The sequence below is a fragment of the Syngnathus typhle genome, linkage group LG1 (assembly GCF_033458585.1).
Source record: "Syngnathus typhle isolate RoL2023-S1 ecotype Sweden linkage group LG1, RoL_Styp_1.0, whole genome shotgun sequence".
NCBI lineage: Eukaryota > Metazoa > Chordata > Actinopteri > Syngnathiformes > Syngnathidae > Syngnathus > Syngnathus typhle.
In genome coordinates, this window is record NC_083738.1 from 3,340,001 (window position 1) to 3,357,500 (window position 17,500).

The 17,500-nt window shown below is 53.7% G+C and overlaps 1 long non-coding RNA gene across 1 annotated transcript in view; it reads left to right on the forward strand.

Moving 5' to 3' along the window:
- LOC133163184 (uncharacterized) overlaps positions 1-17,500 on the forward strand; it is a 268,250-nt gene that overhangs the window by 197,412 nt on the left and 53,338 nt on the right. The gene's annotated exons all lie outside the window — the stretch shown is intronic.

A 17,500-nucleotide genomic window follows, 5' to 3' on the forward strand; every position in this document is an offset into this window, starting at 1 on the left:
TTCAGAAATTCTCACCGACTTCCGTGGTGGAGAGGCCGAATTTTCGCCATTCGGGGCCGACCGGGGAACCGTCGCCACTCGGACAGCTTGTGCGGCAGCCCACGCTCGCACTTACTAGAAAATATTCTGAAATTCTCACCGACTTCCGTGGTGGAGAGGCCAAATTTTCGCCATTCGGGGCCGACCGGGGAATCGTCGCCACTCGGACAGCTTGTGCGGAAGCCCACGCTCGCACTTAGAAAATATTCTGAAATTCTCACCGACCTCCGTGTTGGAGAGGCCGAATTTTCGCCATTCGGATCCGACCAGGGAACCAGCGCGCCTCGGATAGATTGCGTGTCAGCCCTCTGTGACACTTAGAAAATATTCGCAAAATTTGATTGGACCTCCAGGACCGCTTTTTGTCCGTCGCTGTCCGACCGGGGAACCGTTGTAGCTAGGACAGTTCGTGTGCCAGCATCCGCTGGCACTTAGAAAAATTTTCAAAAAGAAAAAAAAAGTCTTCTGCATATACGTGCCGACTATATTTTGCGATGAGGGGGTAAAGGGGATGAGTACAGTAACTAGGGGGACCAACTCATCGTACTCTGGCGCACCAACAGACCAAAGCTGGTACTGCATCAGAGCTTACCCCTGGTACCTGAGCGCTCGCCCCTGGTACCTGAGCGCTTGCCCCTGGTACCTAAGAGCTACCCCGGCTGCCGCGAGCGATGCCCGGCGAGGCTTCCAGAGCCTCGGCTAAGCATTTTCGACGGCCCGCTGGGAGCTCCGGCCAGTCCTCGGGGGGCCGTTCCGCCTAATTTTTTACGCCTGATTAGGCTTCCAGGGCCGCGGCTTAGCATTTCTAACCAATTATGGAGCTTTTTGAGGACTTCCAGCTGGAGCTCCAGGGCCGTTCCGCCTAACTTTTTACGCCCGATTATGTTTCCAGGGACGCGGCTAAGCATTTTTAACAGATTATGGAGCTTTTTTGGGACCTCCAGGTGGAGCTCCGGGGCCGTTCCGCCTAGCTTTTTAAGCCCGATTACGCTTTCAGGGACGCGGCTAAGCATTTTTAACCGATTATGGAGCTTTTTTGGGACCTCCAGCTGGAGCTCCCGGCCCTTCCGCCTAACTTTTTACGCCCGATTAGGCTTCCAGGGACGCGGCTAAGACTTTTTAACCAATTATGGAGCTTTTTTGGGACTTCCATGTGGAGCTCCAGGGCCGTTCCGCCTAACCTTTTACGCCCGATTGGGCTTCCAGGGACCCGGCTAAGCATTTTTTACCGATTATGGAGGTTTTTGCGGACTTCCATGTGGAGCTCCAGGGCCGTTCCGCCTAACTTTTTACGCCCGATTGGGCTTCCAGGGACCCGGCTAAGCATTTTTAACAGATTATGGAGCTTTTTGAGGACTTCCATGTGGAGCTCCAGGGCCGTTCCGCCTAATTTTTTACGCCCGATTGGGCTTCCAGGGCCGCGGCTAAGCATTTTTAACAGATTATGGAACTTTTTGCGGACTTCCGGCTGGAGCTCCAGGGCCGCTCCGCCTAACTTTTTACGCCCGATTGGGCTTCCAGGGCCGCGGCTAAGCATTTTTAACAGGTTATGGAGCTTTTTGAGGACTTCCAGGTGGAGCTCCAGAGCCGTTCCGCCTAACTTTTCACACCCGATTTGGCTTCCAGGGACGCGGCTAAGCATTTTTAACCGATTATGGAGGTTTTTGCGGACCTCCAGGTGGAGCTCCAGGGCCGTTCCGCCTAACCTTTTACGCCCGATTGGGCTTCCAGGGACCCGGCTAAGCATTTTTAATAGATTATGGAGCTTTTTGAGGACTTCCATGTGGAGCTCCAGGGCCGTTCCGCCTAACGTTTTACGCCCGATTGGGCTTCCAGGGCCGTGGCTAAGCATTTTTAACAGATTATGGAGCTTTTTGCGGACTTCCGGCTGGAGCTCCAGGGCCGCTCCGCCTATTTTTTTACGCCCGATTGGGCTTCCAGGGCTGCGGCTAAGCATTTTTAACAGATTATGGAGCTTTTTGCGGACTTCCGGCTGGAGCTCCAGGGCCGCTCCGCCTAACCTTTTACGCCCGATTGGGCTTCCAGGGCCGCGGCTAAGCATTTTTAACAGGTTATGGAGCTTTTTGAGGACTTCCAGGTGGAGCTCCAGAGCCGTTCTGCCTAACTTTTTACGCCCGATTGGGCTTCCAGGGACCCGGTTAAGAATTTTTAACAGATTATGGACCTTTTTGAGGACTTCTATGTGGAGCTCCAGGGCCGTTCCGCCTAACTTTTTACACCCGATTGGGCTTCCAGGGCCGCGGCTAAGCATTTTTAACCGATTATGGAAGTTTTTGCGGACCTCCAGGTGGCGCTCCAGGGCCGTTCCGCCTAACCTTCTACGCCCGTTTGGGCTTCCAGGGACCCGGCTAAGCATTTTTAACAGATTATGGAGCTTTTTGAGCACTTCCATGTGGAGCTCCAGGGCCGTTCCGCCTAACCTTTTACGCCCGATTGGGCTTCCAGGGACCCGGCTAAGCATTTTTAACAGATTATGGAGCTTTTTGAGGACTTCCATGTGGAGCTCCAGGGCCGTTCCGCCTAACTTTTTACGCCCGATTGGGCTTCCAGGGCCGCGGCTAAGCATTTTTAACCGATTATGGAGGTTTTTGTGGAGCTCCAAGGCTATTCCGCCTAACTTTTTCGCCCGATTGGGCTTCCAGGGCCGCGGCTAAGCATTTTTAACAGATTATGGAGCTTTTTGCGGACTTCCGGCTGGATCTCCAGGGCCGCTCCGCCTAACTTTTTACGCCCGATTGGGCTTCCAGGGCCGCGGCTAAGCATTCTTAACATATTATGGAGGTTTTTGCGGACCTCCAGGTGGAGCTCCAGGGCCGTTCCGCCTAACTTTTTACGCCCGATTTGGCTTCCAGGGCCGCGGCTAAGTATTTTTGACAGGTTATGGAGCTTTTTGAGGACTTCCATGTGGAGCTCCAGAGCCATTCCGCCTAACTTTTTACGCCCGTTTAGGCTTCCAGGGACCTGGCTAAGCATTTTTAACAGATTATGGAGCTTTTTGAGGACTTCCATGTGGAGCTCCAGGGCCGTTCCGCCTAATTTTTTACGCCCGATTGGGCTTCCAGGGCCGCGGCTAAGCATTTTTAACAGATTATGGAACTTTTTGCGGACTTCCGGCTGGAGCTCCAGGGCCGCTCCGCCTAACTTTTTACGCCCGATTGGGCTTCCAGGGCCGCGGCTAAGCATTTTTAACAGATTATGGAGCTTTTTGAGGACTTCCATGTGGAGCTCCAGGGCCGTTCCGCCTAATTTTTTACGCCCGATTGGGCTTCCAGGGCCGCGGCTAAGCATTTTTAACAGATTATGGAACTTTTTGCGGACTTCCGGCTGGAGCTCCAGGGCCGCTCCGCCTAACTTTTTACGCCCGATTGGGCTTCCGGGGCCGCGGCTAAGCATTTTTAACAGGTTATGGAGCTTTTTGAGGACTTCCAGGTGGAGCTCCAGAGCCGTTCCGCCTAACTTTTCACACCCGATTTGGCTTCCAGGGACGCGGCTAAGCATTTTTAACCGATTATGGAGGTTTTTGCGGACCTCCAGGTGGAGCTCCAGGGCCGTTCCGCCTAACCTTTTACGCCCGATTGGGCTTCCAGGGACCCGGCTAAGCATTTTTAATAGATTATGGAGCTTTTTGAGGACTTCCATGTGGAGCTCCAGGGCCGTTCCGCCTAACGTTTTACGCCCGATTGGGCTTCCAGGGCCGTGGCTAAGCATTTTTAACAGATTATGGAGCTTTTTGCGGACTTCCGGCTGGAGCTCCAGGGCCGCTCCGCCTATTTTTTTACGCCCGATTGGGCTTCCAGGGCTGCGGCTAAGCATTTTTAACAGATTATGGAGCTTTTTGCGGACTTCCGGCTGGAGCTCCAGGGCCGCTCCGCCTAACCTTTTACGCCCGATTGGGCTTCCAGGGCCGCGGCTAAGCATTTTTAACAGGTTATGGAGCTTTTTGAGGACTTCCAGGTGGAGCTCCAGAGCCGTTCTGCCTAACTTTTTACGCCCGATTGGGCTTCCAGGGACCCGGTTAAGAATTTTTAACAGATTATGGACCTTTTTGAGGACTTCTATGTGGAGCTCCAGGGCCGTTCCGCCTAACTTTTTACACCCGATTGGGCTTCCAGGGCCGCGGCTAAGCATTTTTAACCGATTATGGAAGTTTTTGCGGACCTCCAGGTGGCGCTCCAGGGCCGTTCCGCCTAACCTTCTACGCCCGTTTGGGCTTCCAGGGCCGCGGCTAAGCATTTTTAACAGATTATGGAGCTTTTTGCGGACTTCCGGCTGGATCTCCAGGGCCGCTCCGCCTAACTTTTTACGCCCGATTGGGCTTCCAGGGCCGCGGCTAAGCATTCTTAACATATTATGGAGGTTTTTGCGGACCTCCAGGTGGAGCTCCAGGGCCGTTCCGCCTAACTTTTTACGCCCGATTTGGCTTCCAGGGCCGCGGCTAAGTATTTTTGACAGGTTATGGAGCTTTTTGAGGACTTCCATGTGGAGCTCCAGAGCCATTCCGCCTAACTTTTTACGCCCGTTTAGGCTTCCAGGGACCTGGCTAAGCATTTTTAACAGATTATGGAGCTTTTTGAGGACTTCCATGTGGAGCTCCAGGGCCGTTCCGCCTAATTTTTTACGCCCGATTGGGCTTCCAGGGCCGCGGCTAAGCATTTTTAACAGATTATGGAACTTTTTGCGGACTTCCGGCTGGAGCTCCAGGGCCGCTCCGCCTAACTTTTTACGCCCGATTGGGCTTCCAGGGCCGCGGCTAAGCATTTTTAACAGATTATGGAGCTTTTTGAGGACTTCCATGTGGAGCTCCAGGGCCGTTCCGCCTAATTTTTTACGCCCGATTGGGCTTCCAGGGCCGCGGCTAAGCATTTTTAACAGATTATGGAACTTTTTGCGGACTTCCGGCTGGAGCTCCAGGGCCGCTCCGCCTAACTTTTTACGCCCGATTGGGCTTCCAGGGCCGCGGCTAAGCATTTTTAACAGGTTATGGAGCTTTTTGAGGACTTCCAGGTGGAGCTCCAGAGCCGTTCCGCCTAACTTTTCACACCCGATTTGGCTTCCAGGGACGCGGCTAAGCATTTTTAACCGATTATGGAGGTTTTTGCGGACCTCCAGGTGGAGCTCCAGGGCCGTTCCGCCTAACCTTTTACGCCCGATTGGGCTTCCAGGGACCCGGCTAAGCATTTTTAACCGATTATGGAGGTTTTTGCGGACCTCCAGGTGGCGCTCCAGGGCCGTTCCGCCTAACCTTCTACGCCCGTTTGGGCTTCCAGGGACCCGGCTAAGCATTTTTAACAGATTATGGAGCTTTTTGAGCACTTCCATGTGGAGCTCCAGGGCCGTTCCGCCTAACCTTTTACGCCCGATTGGGCTTCCAGGGACCCGGCTAAGCATTTTTAACAGATTATGGAGCTTTTTGAGGACTTCCATGTGGAGCTCCAGGGCCGTTCCGCCTAACTTTTTACGCCCGATTGGGCTTCCAGGGCCGCGGCTAAGCATTTTTAACAGATTATGGAGCTTTTTGCGGACTTCCGGCTGGAGCTCCAGGGCCGCTCCGCCTAACTTTTTACGCCCGATTGGGCTTCCATGGCCGCGGCTAAGCATTTTTAACAGGTTATGGAGCTTTTTGAGGATTTCCAGGTGGAGCTCCAGAGCCGTTCCGCCTAACTTTTCACGCCCGATTTGGCTTCCAGGGACGCGGCTAAGCATTTTTAACAGATTATGGACTTTTTTGCGGACCTCCAGCTGGAGCTCATTCGCGCGAGACCGAAAGGAAAAAAAACGGCATGAAAATGAAGAATCGAAAAAGCTCGATTTTTTGCAACCGGGGCGCAGGGAGTCCTAACCGGGGCGCCTCCCCGGCTCGCCCCGACTTGGCTACGCCTCTGCCTGGAGGCCTTGTCTTTACGAGTTTATGACTTTCCTTTTATCTAGGTTCGTCCTCTTTAGTGACAGGGAAGTCTTTTGATCCCTGTCAGCCATATGTGTCCTTCCTGTCCTTATGTTATCTGTGTGTTTTTGTTCCTGTAAGAGGCCTTCACTAACAATGAGCAGAGCTTATTTGCATAGGCGAAATGTTCTTATTTGGTTGAAAGAAACTCCATTCCTTTTAGTTAACTGTAGGTTTGGTTCATAGATTGTTGTTGATCAGAACTGTTTTTCTTTATTAAGTGTTAAACACAGTTTGAAGTGGCTGCGTACAAGTTATCCCATATTTACTTAAGTCTTGTTCAAGTGTTTAGGACAAGTCACTCTTGTTATTGCGTGTTAATTTACTAAGTAGATAAAGTCTAGCAAAGGTCTAGTTGCATTGTTCCACAGGAAAGCGGCAATAGAAGTTATCTGATCTCATTCGCGGACGACTCGGCCAACAACTGGAGAAGAACAGATGGACAAACTCTGCGGGGGTCACGGGCCGACAATGAAGTGCTAATTCACACCACACTACATTTTTTTGCTAATCAGCTTCTTTCGTTTTCCCAGGGTTAATCTGGAGGCGGTTCCGCCGGCACCAGTCCCCGAATCTGTGATTCAGTTCTCGGTACTCCGTCTCGTCTCCGTTGTTAATGAGACCAACGATGGCGGAGTCATCCGAGAACTTCTGGAGGTGGCAGGTTGATGTTTGGTGGGTGAAGTCAGCTGTGTAGATGGTGAAGAGGAGGGGGGCCAGGACGGTCCCCTGTGGAGCTCCTGTGCTGCAGACCACCGTGTCAGACACACGGCCTCCTGTCCTCACAAACTGCGGTCTGTTTGTGAGGAAGTCCAGGACCCATGATGTCAGCTGCTGGCAGGCTCCAGCATGGTGCAGTTTGTTCCCCAGCAGTTCTGGCTGGATGGTGTTGAAGGCACTGGAGAAATCATAAAACATGATCCTCACAGTGCTTCCAGCCCGCTCCAGGTGAGCCAGGGACCTCTGCATGAGGAAGATGACGGCGTCCTCAACCCCGATGCTCGGCCGGTAGGCGAACTGCAGGGGGTCGGCGGAGGAGCTCACCAGGGGGCGCAGGTGGTGGAGGACCAGCCTCTCCAGGGTCTTCGCCAGGTGGGATGTCAGGGCCACCGGCCGGTAGTGGTTGAAGTCACTGGGGCGAGATGACTTGGGCACTGGTACCACGCAGGACGTCTTCCACAGCTGTGGTACCCTGTGCAGCCTCAGGCTCAGGTTGAATATGTGCTCCACGATCCCGCACAGTTGCCCGGAGCAGGATCTGAGCAGCCTGGAGGTGATGCCATCTGGACCCGTCGCCTTCTTCACCTTGAGCCTGGCCAGTCCTCTCTCCACCTGGGCTGTGGAGAGCACCATGCTGGGTGGTGGGGTGGTGGGTGGGGTGGGGTGGGCTGCAGGGGGGATGGTTGGTGGGTTCGGTGGAGTTGAGAATGGGCTGGGGGGTCTTGGAGGGGGTGTAGCAGGGGGCGGGGTTGAGGTGAGAGTCCTCGGAGCAGAAGAGGCTCCAGTCGGGGAAAGTTGCAGCAGGGCTGGGTGGGTGGGGGGAGGAGTGGATGTTTGTTCAAACCGGTTGAAGAACCGGTTCAGGTCATTCACCCACTCCTGATCCCTGTCCAGCGCAGGTCTGGAGTTGCTACGTCCTGAGATGGTGTTCAGGCTCCTCCAGACCCCGCTGATGTCGTCCCGCTGCAGTTGGTCTTCCATCCTCCTCCTGTAGTTGCTCTTCCCCTCCCTGATCTTCTTCCTCAAGTCCCTCTGCACCGTTTTCAGCAGGTCCCTGTCTCCCGATTTAAAGACCCTCCTTTTGTCCCTGAGCAGGTCTTTGATCTCAGGGGTGATCCAAGGTTTGCTGTTTGCAAAAATTCTGACTGTTTTGGTGGGTATGGTGGAGTCTACACAAAAGTTAATGTAGTCCGTGACGCAGCTGGTGAGACCGTCGATGTCGTCCCCGTAGTCCTCACAGAACACGTCCCACATCGTGGTCTCAAAACAGTCCTGAAGAGTCTCCAGAGATTCTTCAGACCAGATCTGTCTGGTGTGGGTGACTGCTGGTTGCCTGTGCACCAGAGGCTGATACAGGGGGAGAAGGTGGATCAGATCGTGATCAGATCTTCCAAGGGGGGGGAGGGGGGATGATGTATATGCCTCCTTAAGGTTGGCATAAAAGAGGTCCAGTGTTTTATTTCCTCTGGTACTGCAGGTGACATATTGGCTGAAAGTTGGAAGCGTGGATGAAGGAGAGGCATGGTTGAAGTCCCCGGTAACAAGGAGGAGGGCATGTGGATGCTGTGTTTGCAGAACGTGGAGGGAGAACTCAGAATTGATGGAGATTGTAACCGAGTTTCCTCTCTCTATCGTTCTCCTTGCGAGAAAAGACTTAATATTCTGTCTCACTTGTGGTTTGTTTGCTTTTGCTCTTCTCTTAATAGTTATTCAGTCATTGAAATAAACCTGACAGTAATATTGATGTACCATTTACACACGAATGTATAAATGTATGAATCTTGGCCTTTCTGACCATATCACTGTTATGCTTTTGCCCGCATACAGACAAATGGTGAGAGCATCCAGACCGGTTCGAAAGCGGGTACGGGTGTGGCCTGAGGGTGCCTCTGAGGCGCTTCGTGACTGCTTTGGCTCTACTGACTGGGACATGTTTAGGAGGGCTGCCACATGCGACGATCGGACAGACATTGAGGAGTTTACTGACTCTGTTTCCTTCTACATCAGGAAGTGCATTGATGATGTGACTCACTCAAAATCCATCGTCACTCGGGATAACCGGAAGCCATGGCTGACGGGGGCTGTCCCGGGGCATCAAAGAAGCAAAGAGGGCGTTCTCTTGAACAATTACCGCCCACTTCAAGGACAGCACGGACGCACGGAGCCTTTGGCAGGGCATTCAGACCATCACGGACTACAAGCCCGCACCGCAGAGCTGTGAAGGGGACTTCCGTCTGCTCAATGACCTTATCCGCTTCTTTGCTCGCTTCGACGCTCAGAACAGCACTTTCCCGCTGAAGGCCACTCCCCCTTCACACGAGCTGCCCCTGTGCCTCTCCGCCGACAGCGTGAGGAGGGCGCTTGCCGCTATCAACATCCGTAAGGCGGCGGGCCCTGACAACATCCCGGGTCGAGCGCTGAAGGACTGCGCTGGTGAGCTGACGGATGTCTTCACAGACATCTTTAACACTTCCCTGCAGCAGGCAATCGGCCCGTCGTGTTTCAAAGCTGCCACCATTGTACGTGTGCCGAAGAAACCCGCTCCGTCCTGCTTCAATGACTACCGCCCCGTGGCACTTACGCCCATCATCATGAAGTGCTTTGAGCGGCTTGTCATGGAGCACATTCGTTCCGTTCTCCCCCCCCACCATTGACCCCTTCCAGTTTGCGTACCGAGCCAAGCGGTCCTCTGAGGATGCCATTTGCTCTGCCCTCCACTCGGCCCTCACCCACCTGGAGAGAAGGGACTCGTATGTGAGATTGCTGTTTGTGGACTTCAGTTCTGCCTTCAACACCATTGTGCCACAACGTCTCATCAGCAAACTTGACAAGCTGGGCCTCAGTACCTACCTCTGCAACTGGCTACTGGACTTCCTCTGTCAGAGGCCACAGGTGGTACGTGTTGGTGACAAGATCTCCGCCAGCATCACGCTGATGACAGGGGCCCCCCAAGGCTGCATGCTCAGTCCGCTACTCTTCACCCTCCTGACGCATGACTGCATTGCAACCCACAACGACAACCGCATAGTGAAGTTTGCTGATGACACGACTCTGGTGGGTCTCATCACCAAGGGAGACGAGACTCAGTACAGGCTGGAGGTTGACCTTCTGACCACGTGGTGCAGGGACAACAACCTCCTGCTGAACGTCGACAAGACCAAGGAGGTTGTTGTTGACTTCCGGAAGGGTCACACCCAACACCTGCCGCTGACCATTGACGGTGCTGTGGTGGAGAGAGTGAGCAGCGCCAGGTTCCTGGGGGTGCACATCAGTGAGGATCTCTCCTGGTCCACCAACACCGCATCACTGGCGAAGAAGGCCCAGCGCCGCCTGTACTTCCTGCGGAAACTCAGGCGAGCGAGCGCTCCTCCGGCCGTCATGACTACATTTTACCGTGGCACCATTGAAAGCGTCCTCTTCAGCTGTATTGCTGTTTGGGTTGGCGGCTGCACTGACTACAACTTGAAGGCCCTGCAGCGCATAGTGAACATGGCTGGTAAGATTATTGGTGCTTCACTCCCCTCCTTCAAAGACATTTACATCTCCCATCTCCACGCAAGGCGACCAGGATTGTGAGTGATGTGAGTCACCCCGCTCACTCTTTGTTTGAGCTTCTGCCCTCTGGGAAGAGGAGCCTGCGCTCCCGCACCACCAGACTCAACAACAGCTTCATACTCCAGGCTGTTAGGATCCTGAACTCTCTCCCCCTTTCTGCGTAGCGTCCTGTACTTTTGCGCTACATTCTGACTGTCTGCTGCATGCACACTTGCTCCGTTTTGCTCCTCTTATTTATTTATTTATTTATTTATTTATTTATTGTGTTATTTGTTTATTTATTATTTATTCATCATTCTTTTTATTTATAGTTTGTGCCTTCTTGTTTTTATATTGTGTCGTTTACTTGTACACCGTGTTCCAAATTATTATGCAAGTGATATTTATCTCAGATTTTCCTAAATAGTCGATGCAAAATGAGTCAGCATAATTTTCAAGTCATCAACCATTAGTTTAATGAATTCTAATGTTATTGAACAAACCTCCGAATGATAACAGAATTTTTCAAAAATAAAAAACTTAAAATGCACTGTTCCAAATTATTACGCATAACAGAGTTTTATAACATTCTATAGGTTTTTATGAACTGAAATGCTCATCTTTAGAATTTACAGCATTAGGAGGTCATATTTACTGAAATCAAAAGCTATTTCAATAAAAAACAAACAAGTTACATTTTAACATAGGACCCTTTATTTCAATAAAAAACAAACAAGTTACATTTTAACATAGGACCCTTTATTTAATAGCAGCTTCACAATCCTTGCATCCATTGATCTTGTGAGTTTTTGGACAGTTTCTGGTTGAATTTCTTTGCAGGATGTCAGAATAGCCTCCCAGAGCTGCTGTTTGGAAGTGAACTGCCTCCCACCCTCGTAGATCTTTTGCTTGACGATGCTCCAAAAGTTTTCAATAGGATTGAGGTCAGGGGAGGATGGGGGCCACACCATCAGTTGCTCTCCTTTTAGTCCCATAGCAGCCAAAGACGCTGAGGTATTTCTTGTAGCATGAGATGGTGCATTGTCATGCATGAAGATGATTTTGCTACGGAAAGCACGGTTCTTCCTGTTGTACCATGGACGAAAGTGGTTAGTCAGAAACTCCACATACTTTACAGACGTCATTTTCACGCCTTCAGGGACCCTAAAGGGGCCAAGCAGCTCTCTCCCCATGATTCCGGCCCAAAACATGACTCCGCCACCTCCTTGCTGACGCCGCAGCCTTGTTGGGCTATGGTGGCCGTCCACCAACCATCCACGACTCCATCCATCTGTAAAGTCAAGTCAAATCAAGTTTATTTGTATAGCCCTAAATCACAAGCAGTCTCAAAGGGCTTCACATAGACAGAAATTGACAATTATTCTCAAAGCATCCCCTGATCTTAAGCTCCCAAAAGGGCAAGGAAAAACTTAAAAACCCCTACCTGGACCATCCAAGGTTGCACGGCACTCATCAGTGAACAGGACTGTCTGAAAATTAGTCTTCATGTAATCCTGGGCCCACTGCAGCCGTTTCTGCTTGTTCGCGTTGTTTAGGGGTGGCCGAATGGAGGGTTTCCGCATAGCTGCAAGACTCTGGAGGATCCTACACCTCGACGTTCGTGGGACTTCACAGGCACCAGCAGCGTCGAATATCTGTTTGCTCGTCTGTAGTGGCATGTTAGCAGCCGCCCTCTTGATTCGATGTTTTTGTCTTGCAGAAATCTTCCTCGTTGTGCCTTTATCTGCACGAACCCGCGTGTGCTCCGAATCAGCGACAAATGTCTTTACAGTTCGATGGTCACGCTTAAGTTTTCGTGAAATGTCGAAGGTCTTCATACCTTGTCCAAGGCATTGAACGATTTCACGCTTTTCGACAGCAGAGAGATCCTTTTTCTTTCCCATGTTGCTTGTTGCTTGTTCCAGATGAAAAAGAGACCGGAGATGTGGAACGCCAAGCTTAAATAGTTTTTCCTCAATTGGGCTCACCTGGCAGACTATCACAGGTGTCTGAGATTGATTTCAGACACAGACACAGAATACCGTCCATGAGTTCAATTGAAAAACAAAAAATGTAATCTTTATGACACTTAAATACAATTTGCATAATAATTTGGAACACGGTGCCGTGTTGCAGCAAATGATATTTATCTCAGATTTTCCTAAATAGTCGATGCGAATGAGTCAGCATAAGCCTCCTCGGGCGTAAAAAGCGAGGGGGAAGGCCCCCATAGCGCCAACTTTGGCGAAAAATTTCTAAGTGCCAACGGCTCTTGCGCCGTAATGTGTCCGCTTTGGCTGGTTCCCTCGGTCGGCCACAAATGGCGAAAAATCAGCCTCTCCTTCTGGAGCTCGCGCCAACTTTGGCGAATATTTTCTAAGTGCCAACGGCTCTTGCGCCGTAATGTGTCCGCTTTGGCTGGTTCCCTCGGTCGGCCACAAATGGCGAAAAATCAGCCTCTCCTTCTGGAGCTCGCGCCAACTTTGGCGAATATTTTTTAAGTGCCAACGGCTCTTGCGCCGTAAAGTGTCCGCTTTGGCTGGTTCCCTCGGTCGGCCACAAATGGCGAAAAATCAGCCTCTCCTTCTGGAGCTCGCGCCAACTTTGGCGAATATTTTCTAAGTGCCAACGGCTCTTGCGCCGTAATGTGTCCGCTTTGGCTGGTTCCCTCGGTCGGCCACAAATGGCGAAAAATCAGCCTCTCCTTCTGGAGCTCGCGCCAACTTTGGCGAAAAATTTCTAAGTGCCAACGGCTCTTGCGCCGTAATGTGTCCGCTTTGGCTGGTTCCCTCGGTCGGCCACAAATGGCGAAAAATCAGCTTCTCCTTCTGGAGCTCGCGCCAACTTTGGCAAAAAATTTCTAAGTGCCAACGGCTCTTGCGCCGTAAAGTGTCCGCTTTGGCTGGTTCCCTCGGTCGGCCGCAAATAGCGAAAAATCAGCCTCTCCTTCTGGAGCTCGCGCCAACTTTGGCGAATATTTTCTAAGTGCCAACGGCTCTTGCGCCGTAATGTGTCCGCTTTGGCTGGTTCCCTCGGTCGGCCACAAATGGCGAAAAATCAGCCTCTCCTTCTGGAGCTCGCGCCAACTTTGGCGAAAAATTTCTAAGTGCCAACGGCTCTTGCGCCGTAAAGTGTCCGCTTTGGCTGGTTCCCTCGGTCGGCCACAAATGTCGAAAAATCAGCCTCTCCTTCTGGAGCTCGCGCCAACTTTGGCGAATATTTTCTAAGTGCCAACGGCTCTTGCGCCGTAATGTGTCCGCTTTGGCTGGTTCCCTCGGTCGGCCACAAATGTCGAAAAATCAGCCTCTCCTTCTGGAGCTCGCGCCAACTTTGGCGAATATTTTCTAAGTGCCAACGGCTCTTGCGCCGTAATGTGTCCGCTTTGGCTGGTTCCCTCGGTCGGCCACAAATGGCGAAAAATCAGCTTCTCCTTCTGGAGCTCGCGCCAACTTTGGCGAAAAATTTCTAAGTGCCAACGGCTCTTGCGCCGTAAAGTGTCCGCTTTGGCTGGTTCCCTCGGTCGGCCACAAATGGCGAAAAATCAGCCTCTCCTTCTGGAGCTCGCGCCAACTTTGGCGAATATTTTCTAAGTGCCAACGGCTCTTGCGCCGTAATGTGTCTGCTTTGGCTGGTTCCCTCTGTCGGCCACAAATGGCGAAAAATCAGCCTCTCCTTCTGGAGCTCGCGCCAACTTTGGTGAAAAATTTCTAAGTCCCAACGGCTCTTGCGCCGTAAAGTGTCCGCTTTGGCTGGTTCCCTCGGTCGGCCACAAATGGCGAAAAATCAGCCTCTCCTTCTGGAGCTAGCGCCAACTTTGGCGAATATTTTCGAAGTGCCAACGGTTCTTGCGCCGTAATGTGTCCGCTTTGGCTGGTTCCCTCGGTCGGCCACAAATGGCGAAAAATCAGCTTCTCCTTCTGGAGCTCGCGCCAACTTTGGCGAAAAATTTCTAAGTGCCAACGGCTCTTGCGCCGTAAAGTGTCCGCTTTGGCTGGTTCCCTCGGTCGGCCGCAAATAGCGAAAAATCAGCCTCTCCTTCTGGAGCTCGCGCCAACTTTGGCGAAAAATTTCTAAGTGCCAACGGCTCTTGCGCCGTAAAGTGTCCGCTTTGGCTGGTTCCCTCGGTCGGCCACAAATGGCGAAAAATCAGCCTCTCCTTCTGGAGCTCGCGCCAACTTTGGCGAAAAATTTCTGAGTGCCAACGGCTCTTGCGCCGTAAAGTGTCCGCTCCGCGCTGGTTCCGCGGTCGGCCGCAAATAGCGAAAAATCAGCCTCTCCTTCTGGAGCTCGCGCCAACTTTGGCGAAAAATTTCTAAGTGCCAACGGCTCTTTCGCCGTAAATTGTCCGCTCCGCGCTGGTTCCCCGGTCGGCCGCAAATAGCGCAAAATCAGCCTCTCGCCCTTCAGGTACCAGGCGTTGGGGTACCAGGGGTAGGTGCAGTACCAGCTTTGGTCTGTTGGTGCGCCAGAGTACGATGAGTTGGTCCCCCTAGTCACTGTACTCATTACCTTTACCCCCAAATCGCAAAATATAGTCAGAACGAGTGTGGGGAACACAAGTTTTGGCCCCGAGAACCAGGCGGCTGGTGTCTCTAGCGATGTGTTCCCCCCCAAAAAGTGTTCACATGCTCGGACAGCGAACCTAGGAGCTACCGCAAAGCACTCTGGAAGTGCAAGAGCGAAAATGTTTCTAAGTACAAAAACTCTCGAAAATTTTCAAAGTGTCACAGTGCTCGAAAATTTTCAAAGTGCTACATGCTTTCCATCCAAGGAAGGAATAGTGGAGGACCGGCCGCCTCCTTAAACACAGGCCGGCGGAACGACGGGGAGGACCGGCCGCCTCCTTAAACACAGGCCGGTGGAACGTTTGGCAGAATTCTTCTCGTGGAGGACCGGCCGCCTCCTTAGACACAAGCCGGCGGAACGACGGGGAGGACCGGCCGCCTCCTTAAACACAGGCCGGTGGAACGTTTGGCAGAATTCTTCTCGTGGAGGACCGGCCGCCTCCTTAAACACAGGCCGGCGGAACGACGGGGAGGACCGGCCGCCTCCTTAAACACAGGCCGGTGGAACGTTGGCAGAATTCTTCTCGTGGAGGACCGGCCGCCTCCTTAAACACAGGCCGGCTGAACGACGGGGAGGACCGGCCGCCTCCTTAAACACAGGCCGGTGGAACGTTGGCAGAATTCTTCTCGTGGAGGACCGGCCGCCTCCTTAAACACAGGCCGGCGGAACGACGGGGAGGACTGGCCGCCTCCTTAAACACAGGCCGGTGGAACGTTGGCAGAATTCTTCTCGTGGAGGACCGGCCGCCTCCTTAAACACAGGCCGGCGGAACGACGGGGAGGACCGGCCGCCTCCTTAAACACAGGCCGGTGGAACGTTGGCAGAATTCTTCTCGTGGAGGACCGGCCGCCTCCTTAAACACAGGCCGGCGGAACGACGGGGAGGACCGGCCGCCTCCTTAAACACAGGCCGGTGAAACGTTTGGCAGAATTCTTCTCGTGGAGGACTGGCCGCCTCCTTAAACACAGGCCGGTGGGAACGGTTGGCAGAATTGCGTGACGGCCGCCTGCTCCCGGCGTCCGCACGTGAACGAATACCCCCTCCCGGGGACGGCCGTCTGCTCCCGACCGCCGTCCTTCACCCCCTCACCTTCCGGACCCCCGTCTGCTCCCGGCGGGCGAAAATCTGCGAATGTTATACATCCAAGAAAGGAAGGAGGGAACCGGCCGCCTCACTAAACATAGGCCGGGCGAAAATCTGCGAATGTTATACATCCAAGAAAGGAAGGAGGGAACCGGCCGCCTCACTAAACATAGGCCGGGCGAAAATCTGCGAATGTTATACATCCAAGAAAGGAAGGAGGGAACCGGCCGCCTCACTAAACATAGGCCGGGCGAAAATCTGCGAATGTTATACATCCAAGAAAGGAAGGAGGGAACCGGCCGCCTCACTAAACATAGGCCGGGCGAAAATCTGCGAATGTTATACATCCAAGAAAGGAAGGAGGGAACCGGCCGCCTCACTAAACATAGGCCGGGCGAAAATCTGCGAATGTTATACATCCAAGGAGGGAGGACCGGCCGCCTCCTTAAACCACCGGCCGGGCGAAAATCTGCGAATGTTATACATCCAAGGAGGGAGGACCGGCCGCCTCCTTAAACCACCGGCCGGGCGAAAATCTGCGAATGTTATCCATCCAAGGACGGAGGACCGGCCGCCTCCTTAAACACAGGCCGGTTGGAACGGTTGGCAGAATCGCGTGACGGCCGCCTACTCCCGGCGTCCGCACGTGAACGAACACCCCCTCCCGGGGACGGCCGTCTGCTCCCGGCCGCCGTCCTTCACCCCCCTCAGCTTCCGGACCCCGGTCTGCTCCCGGCGGGCCTCCGAGTACCCACCCCTTCTCCCGAACTGACCGACTGGCACTCTTGACCCGCCTTGGTAGGGCCCCCACCGGCCCCGGCTCGCGCCGGCGTTGGGTGGACGGTTCCTCCCCACTTGCGGGTCGCACTCTAGCGCCTCGGCCGCCGCGAGAGCGTGCGCTACGCGCCGCCCCCGCAGGCCTTGGCGCGACCGTACGGCAGCGAGACCGAGACGCCCCGAATCACCCACCTAGAGGAAATCAACGGAGGCCGAGCGCGCGATCCGATTGCGGCACGCCGCGTGGGCGTCCGCCGGCCGCGCCGGTCTACCGCGAATGCTGTTTCTCAAACCCTTGCCTAACCAGACGGCACCGCGGAATGTGTTGTCGCAACTCTGCTCGACTATCCGAATAGCCTTTCCCGGGAGGCGTCTTTCGTGCCGCCGGTGGCGTATGACCTTCCGCGAGAGGCGTACGGGCTCGGGGGGGCGGCAACGACCGAGTCTGACTCGGACGGGGCGCAGCTTCCCTCCCGGTCGCAGCAATAAGCGCCGAACGCAGCGTTGGTCACCAGCCACCCCGGCGGGTTCGTCGGGAGCGCCGGTACCCTTCCGTAGCTAGTTGCCAGCTGGCCACAGCGGGCCGCACCGACCGAGTCTGACTTGGACGGGGCGCAGCTTCCCGTCTGGGTGACAGCGGCGCTGACAACGGCGGGGCGGCCGGAACCCCTTCGACCCCCCGGCTCCCACCAGTGTCGATCCAACTCCGCATCCTGGCCGTAGCGCGAGACTGGCGGGCTGCAACGACCGAGTCTGACTCGGACGGGGCACAGCTTCCCGCTTGGGCCTCGGCGCGCGTGCCTCACGCGGGCAAGT